Here is a 10,832-nt window from a genome sequence, read left to right as displayed (position 1 = left end):
GAGAGGCAGCCACCGTTCTGCTCTCTGACTTTACCTTAGCCTGTACTAGAGCCTCAGATCATCAGATCCTGGAGTCCTCATGCCCTTGAGTTTGCTCTTTTCACTCCACACGTTGTTGTTTTTGAGATCCATCTATACCATCGCACGTGAGATGTGTAGACTTCCATGCGGTAACTTCTGTTTTCTTTTGTAAACTAGAAACTCCTAATTGAACACACCCACTTTTAGTTAACATCCAAAAGTTGCCCGAAACTACAAACGGTTCGCAAGCCTACCTGGCCCAGTTACAGAGATGCTGGCTGAGGACGGAGGCTCCTGGGTCAGAGATAAAGGACTGTATCACTCAGGGCACAACAGGCGCCCCGTTCTTGTTTCCCTTGTCCTAACATCTCCCAGGGGCAGTGCTGAGTAGCCGAGGTGGATGCCTGCACACAGTGGATTTGTGTCACAGCTGAGGACCTCTGAGTTTAGGAAATCCCCCTTCTTTTTTAAGGAATGTCTTTCAAAACTGCCCAGCCTTTGCCCAGCAGGGAGCCATGGTCTTTATTATCCTGGGGTGGGGGGAATCGCCCTCTAACCTGGAAGCACTATCTTTAGAGTGCAAGGCTGTCTGCAATGCAGATATCCTTGTGAAGATAGTCTGAGTCAAAAGCTCTTAGGAGACAGAGCAGAAATCCCATGCATAAGTTGTTCTTTAAATCTGTTTCTGCACAGCAACCTTTTCTTCCCTTTCTGGTTTCTTCAGGACTGTCATTCTTGTTGTTCCAAAGATGCACTTAACATAGAGAAAAATTTATTTGGAAATTATCTAGAAAATGATCCTGAGGTTTTGAGAAGACAGACAATATACAATCTATACAATAAACCTATTAGTATTTATTAAATAACTATTTGTGGTAAGTTCCATGTTAGTTACTGGGAGAGATTTAAAACATTCCATAAGGATTTGGTCTCTGGCCCCAAAGTACTTAAGTTCAGTGTACAGAGAACACCAGTAATGAGAGAGTCTTGAACGATGGACGGCCACGGGGTGTCTGTAGGAGACCCATCAAAGATGAGCCGGGAAGAAAGGGAAATCTTGTCGAGAAGTGTGACCTGAGCTGACTTTTGAAAGCGTGTTTCATTTGGCAGGAGAGATAAGTATATTCTTGAAAACGGGAGCAATGTGAGTGAAAGTCAAGGGCTGAAAGGTTCATGGTTGGGGATTTGGGGAATGTTAATGGAATCTTATGTTGGGGTATTAGAGGAATCATAATTTGGAGTCCAAAAGCCTGGCAGAGGAGTTAGACTGGATGTGGTAGAAATTAGTGAACTAGAGAATGTTTCTGGAGTGGGAAGACGGAACAACTTTGTTTGTAGCACCTAAGGTACTTGGGACAGCAGTTAATTTCCCAGTAAGGTGATGTTTTCTAGTGAAACATCACTGGCCTGAAAATGTCACAGACTCTTTGGCTACAGGGAAATTTCCAGCAATTTGAACCACAATTTCTTACACGGGAATCCTGATAAACTGCTCTGGCGCTAGCAGCAGATCTATGTTTGAGTAACCCTTGATGACCGCTGCTTAGTGGAGAGATGCATTAAGGAACAATTTGCTAAAAGCACAACTTTTGGAAATGGATTTTGATTTTCTGCTCCTTTCTGTTATAAAATTTGAATTGTGTTTTAGAGGGTCAGTATCTATTTCTCGGTTATCTTAACGCTTAAGAATGCCACACAATTTATAAAATAATACTTTAAGGAATATCACTTGTTAAAACAAGAGCACTAATTCAATCCTCAGTGGCCATTTAAACTTTACAAATACATAACTAGTAATGCTTTATAAGCAGCAGTTTCAGTTTTTTTGATTTAGAACTGGGATCCTTGTTAGAGATCCTAGTTTATAAGTTTATAAAATGCACATTTGTAGGGTCACAAGCATAATTCATACAAGTAAGGGAAGGGATTCATTTTAGGTGGTGATAACAGTTGTAGACACCCTGTGCTGGGAGCAAATTAGCAGCATAAACCTGAATTCTGTCATTTCAGTGGGTAGTGAGTGAGTGATTTAACAATTTCTTTTTTGGGTGCCAATTAGTGTAAAGGCAATAGCTGCACAATGCAAAAGGTCTGAATGCTACAGAGTTAAGTAAAGGGTCTGCATGTTGTTGCATTAACATAGTTTTGAATAAAAAATTAAAATGTGCATCTAAAGATGCCACAGTCCAAGTTGCGTCCTACGGATTGCCACAGCTATACATACACTTGCTTACTCAGTGTTCTGGTGCCCGCTAATATTTGTGAGAACCTTCAGGAAAGGAAATTAGGGTCATTCAACTCGCTCAGTGCATCATAATCTTACTCTCTTATTTTTATTACTCAAAGCAGGAGGAGTTACCTCTGTGAATCTTGGTAACAGTTTTTTGCCTAACTATGCTTTCGCTTTCTCTGTTACAATTTTAACATAAGACGGATCCTTGACCCTTTCTTTCTTGTATTCTTTTAAATTTATAATTGGTAGAAATACTTTTAAATATTATTGTATATATATATATTTTTCGTGATGTCTGATCTTATTTATTTGTTACTCTTAGAATATCTCATTTTTGACTGGACTCAGAAGTAGAAGCTCTCAGAGAGGACAGCCTCCGTCTCTTGGCAATCTGTTCCTGGCGTTTTTCTTTGTCTTCCTTCATTCTCTTGGCCAAAAGTTTAGCATATTCTGCAGCCTCTTCTTTATTTTTCTTAGTACGCTGTTTCTTCAGAGCAATACGCCAACGTTTGCGTTGCAGAACACGTGGAATAACAAGACGTTGAATCTTGGGTGCTTTGGTCCTAGGTTTCTTACGTTCTTTGTTTAGGGGCTTTCTCACAACATACTGGCAGACATCATCTTCTTTAGAGAGACTGAAAACTTTGTGGATTCTGCTATCTCTTTTGGGCCCCAGGCGACAAGGCACAGTAATATTCGTGAGTCCAGGAATATACTTCTCCCCTTTTTTTACGATGACCAGATTGAGAATGCTCAGATTGGCCTCCACAATGCAACCCTGTACAGATTTGCGCTTTCTTTCTCCAGTCCTCCTTGGTCTGTAACAGGAATGCCCCTTACTCAGTAGCAGGCGGACTCATCCATGGGTCAAGACACCCTGCTTCATGGGGAAACGCTGTTTGTCACTTCCACCACTGATTTGGACCACATAACCCTTCCATTCTTCACCCAGAGCGTCGGCAGCAACTTCTGTGGCCACACTCTTCTCATAAAAGGTACGAATGAAGGTTTCTTCTTCGTTCATGCCAACATACACCTCCCATTTCATTACACAGAAACTTCACTCATTTTCCAGTTACTTGAACTGAAAAACACCCTAGGGTCCTTGTGTGTAGGTTATCACCAGCACAATTTTCTATACCAAAAATAATGAAATCATAGTAAATTAGAATAAGGAAAGCTCCCACAAATACATTCTTACTTTAAAGGTCATGGCCCAGCCCTGCTGCAGCCTCACGGGCCGTAATGAGCACCAACAAATGGTACGGTTCAGTGTGTCTGTGATGGTGTCTACTTCTGAGACCACCACTTGTGCATTGCATCTCTTGGAACAGTGCTGCACCTACCTGACCACATCAACCAATGTTAAGTGTAACTAGCACCATCCTTGTTAGAGGTCAGCTCAAACATGAAGAAACAAAGGCCTTTAGTGTGGCAGGTTCATGAGTTAGAAATAACCCTAGGTACACATAATGATTCTACTGTTGTCTCTCTGGTCACAGCAGGGGCCTAGATACAGTCCAAGGAAGGAAGTCTCTTCCTCTGTGTTAAGCACTGAGCCCCACGGGGTCTATCAGGGAAACCTTTCTGCTGTGTCAGTTCCTTTTATCAAGTGATGTAAAACTTGGGAACTAGTCTCAATATATGCCATTAGATTAAAAAAAAGAAGTAAAATTAGGTGCTGAGATCTGCAGCGTAGGATGGAATGGCTGAACAGTAAGGTATGTCTACTTCCTATATCAGGCTTATTAGTCAGGCACCTTGGCGTTGGACATTATGGATTGGTACAGTCTAACTAGCACTTTAAACTTCTCTCAAATAAGTAGGCCATTTAGGTAACTTAGAAGTTAGTTTTGTTACCTCCAAATATATGGTATCTTAGTCTTTCTAGGGGGAGTAGAGGGGATTTGGAAGGTTAGATAAAGGTGGAAGAGTTGCTGGGGATGGTCGGTCCTGGAGCTAAGGAAGCAATATTGATAGAGATGGATGGAATAAACTCATCCACCCTCCTTCCCCTTTTCTCTCCCATTTCGTTTTCCCTTTGCCACTGCCAGTTAGGTCAGGAGATTCTGATTGTTGGACCAAATGAGGGACGGATTTGGGCTGGAGTATTCCAAATAGAATGAAGAGTCCATAGCGGTCCTTAGATAGCATTTCATGGTAAATGGGGTACATTTTTTTTTTAACATCTTTATTGGAGTATAATTGCTTTACAATGGTAGGTTAGTTTCCGCTTTATTTAATTTATTTATTTATTAAAAAATTTTTTTTTTTGCGGTATGCAGGCCTCTCACTGTTGCGGACTCTAGAGCGCCAGCTCAGTACTTTTGGTGCTCGGGCTTAGTTGCCCCGTGGCATGTGGGATCTTCCCGGACCAGGGCTTGAACCAGTGTCCCCTGCATTGGCAGGTGGATTCTTAACCACTGTGCCACCAAGGAAGTCCCTGGGTATACTTATTTAATGAATAATGCCTACTTTTACTGTAGTTTAGCCTATAAGTGCTTAAAAAAATTAATACCCTCATAAAACTTATAAGCACTTTAAGGAAATTAATACCATTTTGAAAATAAAACACTATTTATAGATATAGGGAATGAGCAATTTTTATGTATTTATCTCTGATTAAAATATTGCTCTGACTCTTCTTACCTATGTTTATCTATGTTCAAAGCATGGGCATTTCATTAATATACTGACAATATGATACTATATTTACATATAATTTGTTTGCTTAGCTGTAATGTTAATGCCATGAAGCTCAGAATTCACTGTGTATACATTTTACTTTTATTGATATTTAAATTTACTCTGGTTCACCTCTTAAATATCTCATGCAAAACCTAAACATTCCTTGATATGAATGTCATCTAAAGTTGTAAGAGAACAGCCCCTCCTGTTATATCTTACTGTGCTTTGTTAAAGAAAATAAATCACCCTATTCTCCAGTAAAGTCCTGTCACTGTAAATGTGCAGAGGCTTTCCTACAGCAGGTGGGCGTTCTCAGGGCCAGTCATACGTGGAAAGGTTCAGTCAGACATGAACTTGAACCCTGAAAGTGGGAGTTAACTGTATAGGAAAAGAAACTTCATGCTCTCCGTAATACTTCTCTTGGGTTTGGATATTAGGTTGCTAGATGTCATTAGGCATTTTTGGCAGGTTGGATGCTGAGTAGGGAGGCATCCATGTACTGAACTCCAAGCTGAAAACAGGTAAACTGTATGCTAGATTATCCAGTTCCATGATATTCTGTGTTGATTTCCTTTGTGTGATATCCAAATATTTAATTACCTTACATTTAAGTATTGCAGCCCTGCCTTGGCTGTGCACTAGAGAATTAAGAGAAGGGCCGTTCACCTTTACTTGAACCAGAGTATTAAACTCAGAGCAGTGCCAATATTCCCTGTCTTGTAGCCGTCATTAGTGAGATACCCAAAGGGGAGATGCAGCTCAGGAGACATGACTAAGGCTCTAAAAGGCCTGGCTTGAAAACTTTGGAAGATCTCGGTTTTATTATCTTAAGGGATATAATAAATTTTTCCTTCAAAGCTAAATTTCTTGTTTTCTGATATCAAAAAATGTTTTATTTTTAATTACATTGCCAGGGAAGAGTGCAGTTATGAGCTGGTTTTTACTTCACCTTCATAACTTGTTCATTTGGACCCCCAAATTTTAAGAACAGGTGGAATTGTTAACAGCATGTTAGCATGCTGGCGTTCTTTTGCCTTAATCTATATGCACATTTAACATCCAGAAACATATAGTAAATTTTTGCCCATTGAATTCTCTGTGCATGTGTGTGTGTGTGCATATGCATATGTGTGTATATATCTCCACATTATGTAGGTGTACATGTGATATACAGATGAATCAAACATAGGCAATCTCTTTGCTATTTCCTTATTCTGTGGTGTGAAACATACTTCCAGATGCCTCGTGGGTTTGCTGAATGAGTGCGTTCAGAATAAGTTTGATTTACTTGAAAATAATATTTTTCTTAATGTCCTTAATTTAGATATCTCCAATCTAAACTGGGGAGTAGAGCTCTGAGTACAAATAACCACTTTAATAGAGGTTTTTGATGATATTATTATAGTGTTAAAAAATGAAACATTTAAAAATCTGGATTTTGGTTTGCCTGGGTATTTCCCTTTAATAGGAAGCATAGAAAAACCTCAGATTTTTATATCCTCCTCCATATTATAGAAGGACCTTCTGGTACAAGTCCAAGTCAGATGATTTTATCTTCTTTTGGCTTGTGCTGGCCAAGGTGTCCCCAGCCCTATTGATTGAGATGGCTAGTTCTGTGACCCCTGTCTAAAGACCACTCAGTGCCTCTGTGTTCTTACTGTCTTTCTTTGACAACTACTGTTAGATAGGTGTATATTTTGAAACTAATTTTAGTTGCTGTTATGTATTTTTTTTACTGACAAGGACAGCAGTGTGTGTGCGAACTTTGGAGTTAGATAAAGATTGGAAGTGTAGCTGTAATTTCTCTGTACCTCAGAGTTGTTTTTGTTTGTTGGCTTATTTTGTTTTTGGTAGTAGAGGGAGAATTCTTCCCTTGTGTGTTTGTAGTGACTAAAGGAGAATATATAAATAAAGCACCTAACAAAATACCTACCACATGGACATTGATTTATTTATCAGTTCCTTCCACCCCATTTCCTTTTCAGAAACAATTTTAGTTTCTTTCCTACATTTTCCAGTGGGTGACCTATGCTAAAATTATTATTTTTTGTTAATTAATATAATATTTTAAAGTTTTACCTATAGTTAATACTATAGGATACGTAAATGAATTCTTAAAAAGTGTCCAAGTAAAGGTTGAACGAAGACAGATTCAGAGGCCCAGTAGGATCTGTGTTCTCGCGGAGCCTCCTTTTGTACACTATGGGCCTAAGCAGGTCTTTACTCACAAGCCTTCAGGGCCTCAAGGAGCCTGGAACATTTTGTGTTTTGCCCAGAGTGGGACTGGCTGCAAACAGACAGTTTTGGAGTTCATATATTTTTCTTGAGCTAAAGCACATTGTCAAATATCTGTGATAGAATATTTCAGTATCTGCCTTTCCTGTGTATCTTACAGAGTTGAGTCTTAGTCATCTGTATATACCAAAATGAGTATTTTAAAATATTTTATATGCTTTTCTAATATGTATAGTTTATTTTTTTATTATCTTCCTTAATTGCTTATACCTAACAATAATTACCTCAAAAATTTTGAGTTAAAGTTTATGGGTCGTTCCCATTCTCTGAGGCTTTTTACCTTAGTTATAAATTAATGAAACATATGTTAAAGCAACCTTTCCTATCATTGTTCTGCTAAGAGTCACTGCCCAACTTTTTTTTTTTTTAACTTCTTTGGATTTAAGAATCTCATGTGTAGTTTTGAGCTCTTTCTTTTGCTCCTGAGCTTTCATTTCATTTCACTACCCATCCCCCCACCATTGTGTATTTAAGTCTTACTTTTGCTACTGGACATGCTGCTTATACCCTGAAAACTATAAATAGCTTATCCTGCCAATTTTGTATTATCTGTGAAAATTGTAGCCCCTTTCTTTGTTCCTACCTGAATACTTTAGGCTCTGTCGTTCATTTATTTTCTTTAGGAGTAAAAATAACCTAATATTTAAAGTCTAGCTTGAATTTGCCTCTTTCAGGGGCCTTGTAGGAAATGCTCTGGTTGTAAATGAGAATCCCGTCTTGGTTGGGAGAGAGGTTGGACCCCATGAGCACACTTCCCACTTCAGGACTCAGGTGACGGGGTCTGTTTCTAAGACCTGGAGCCACTGGGCTTGTGATGGCTACTTATTACTTGGGAGTGACAACAAAAAACAGACTTCTCTTTTTCTTAGGAATACCACTGGACAACACAAAATTTCAACGTGCTGGGAAAATATAGTTTAGAGAACCTAGCAAGTGAAAATGACCTGATTCAAAATGTCCATCAACTACTAATTATTTAACTGGTTTCCCATTGAATATTTAATATGATACCAGGAGCAGTGAAGTTTCACTAAAAGTTACTTTGTGCTTCCTTTAGTATTTACTTACTTTATTTATTTAGAATTATATAGTAATGGGAGTTCTTTCCAGAAGAGGCTGTGCAGGAGGAAAATACATCTTTAAGAGCACTGTAGACTGTAGGCAGTTGTAGCTACTCCTCAGAAGAGAGGCCTGGGCCACATACATACATGCTGGCATCATCAGTGTGTGGCCGGTAACTGAAAACTTAGGACAGAGGAGAGAGAGAGGGAAAGGAGAAGACAACCTGGAACAGGGTGCTTACAGACTCCACTGCTGCATAAACTAAGAAGCCAGCCAGGCATTCCTATTGACAGCAGAACCAGCTGACTTATTGCTTAGAATTTGCAAATCAATGTGAAAAATGGACTCTAGATACTACAGCTTCTGAATTAATAGTTTTTTTCTTTTCCGTAGGGTTTGAACTCAATAAAGAAAGAAGATTCATTAGGGCACACTGTTCCTTTGGTTACAATTTTTTTGTTTTATGTGTATAGTTTTTAATCTGCTGTTGATATTTTTAAGGAGCAAGATTGAAAAAAGAAGGCAGAGGACTTTTATTTTATTTTATTTTTTGCGGTATGCGGGCCTCTCACTGCTGTGGCCTCTCCCGTTGTGGAGCACAGGCTCCGGACGCGCAGGCTCAGCGGCCATGGCTCACGGCCCCAGCCGCTCCGCGGCATGTGGGATCTTCCCGGACCGGGGCACGAACCTGTGTCCCCTGCATCGGCAGGCGGACTCTCAACCACTGCACCACCAGGGAAGCCCAGAGGGCTTTTATTGATACTTTATCTGCTGAGTTGAGGTTGGGTTTTCTTAAACTAAGAAGTGGTTATCTTGTATGGAAAGGAATTCAGGTGAATATTTTTCATTACTGGAATTTGGAGGACACAGTCTTAAAATAGAAACTACAGTTTATACTTCCAAATGTAGCTTCCCATATAAACAGTCTTATCTGAAGGTCGGGTCTTCAATTTTCTTCATTTAGAAGGTAGATTTTATTTGATAGATTTAACTTGATTTTTTAAAATTGATAAAACGTTGCTTAGTCTTCTACATCATTGTCATTAAAGAATTATAATTCGTGTCAAAGAGCTGACTTTCCAGTCATTAGTATACTCCAAAGTCTTATCCCTTTAGCTAAAACATTTTATTATCTGTATTGCACTGTCTGCCGGCTCTGATTTGATCACAGCTGTGATTGGTACCCTGTGCTGGAATTAGGGATACGGAACACAGTTTCCTCCTGGCTCCTGCCGGAGCATCTGCCCCTAGATTGATCCTGGGTCTAGCGGTGAAGATTAACCAAAACCACATGTGGATGTGGATTTCATTTGGGCGGTGTGACTGTGGTAGCAGAGGTATTATTTTTTATCAGAGTGAGTGACCTTTCCTAGCATTCTCTGCATTTCCAGTTCTGCTGGGTATGGTCAGCTGAAATGACTGGCCAGTAGTTATGATATATTTATTTAGTCCAAGTCTTCCTTTAACTACAGCTCTGGTACATTGTTCTGCCTGTCTAAACTCTCGTGTGTGGAAGTTTAGTTTTCTGCAATAGAATTCAGCAAATGTCTGTTAATTGACATTCTCTCATATCTCAAGTGTTCTTTATACTGTGGGATCAGCATGTTTCACTAGCTAGCTGGCTATTTTTATGCAATTGTTTCAAGTTATTGGGAATTTAAACTGCATAAACTACCAATAGGTCTGTGTTACTTTAGAAGATTTCACTTTAGCCCTTGATTTAAAAAACCTCTAGAAGGTTTTGCATAACAAAATCCCTTTCAGTAAATGTTTAGGGAGGTGAAAGAGTCTGACACACCTACTTGTTGATATACCTAAAGTCTGACCTACATCTTTAAAATTTTACTTTGATATTTATTCTCCTTCAATAAAATACATAAGGTATGGATTTTGCACTGATAAGAAAATACTTCTGCCTGCATTACCCCTCCTTCACAACTGGACATAATCTCTTAAATGAACTATCGTGCACTTAAACTTCAAACATACTTACCTTACTTTTGTATTACAGCCATTTGTGTCTATTAAATTGTAAATTCCAGTAAGATCTGAGACTCCAGTGAGATCAGTAACTCATTATCTAATGTTCAGTACCTAGAGGAGTGTCGTGCGGATAGTAGATCCTCAGAAGATACTTAATAATTGACTTGATTGAATTATTCATTTTTAATATCTCTTCAATGTGTAATCTAGAGAAGATAGGATACTGTAAGGAGGAGGTGTAAATAATTGTAACACCCTCTTTGTGTTTGGAAACTACACCCAGGAAACAATATTACTGAAGCAGTTTATTGCGAATTTGCACATCCAAAGAAACTTCAGGTCTAATCTCGTACTATGTTGTAGCATGGGTCATGCTGCAGTCAGACTTAGATTGTCAGGGTTGGAAGGGTCCTGATATGTCACCTGTCTCAACCTTCCATCCAGTGCTTGAGTTCCTTCTGTAGCAGGGGGGTCAACCTTGACCACCTATTTGAACGACTTGAGGAGCTTCAAAAACCCAGTGTTCACGTTTCGCCTCAGTCCAGTTTTA

At 39.3% G+C, this 10,832-nt stretch overlaps 1 pseudogene; it reads right to left on the bottom strand.

Moving 5' to 3' along the window:
• Window positions 1-2,549: 2,549 nt before the first annotated feature.
• Window positions 2,550-3,278, bottom strand: LOC101338031 (small ribosomal subunit protein eS6-like; annotated as a pseudogene).
• Window positions 3,279-10,832: the final 7,554 nt, after the last annotated feature.

This window comes from Tursiops truncatus, chromosome 18 (genome assembly GCF_011762595.2).
Source record: "Tursiops truncatus isolate mTurTru1 chromosome 18, mTurTru1.mat.Y, whole genome shotgun sequence".
Lineage (NCBI taxonomy): Eukaryota > Metazoa > Chordata > Mammalia > Artiodactyla > Delphinidae > Tursiops > Tursiops truncatus.
This window is presented reverse-complemented; position numbering and strand designations above follow the sequence as displayed.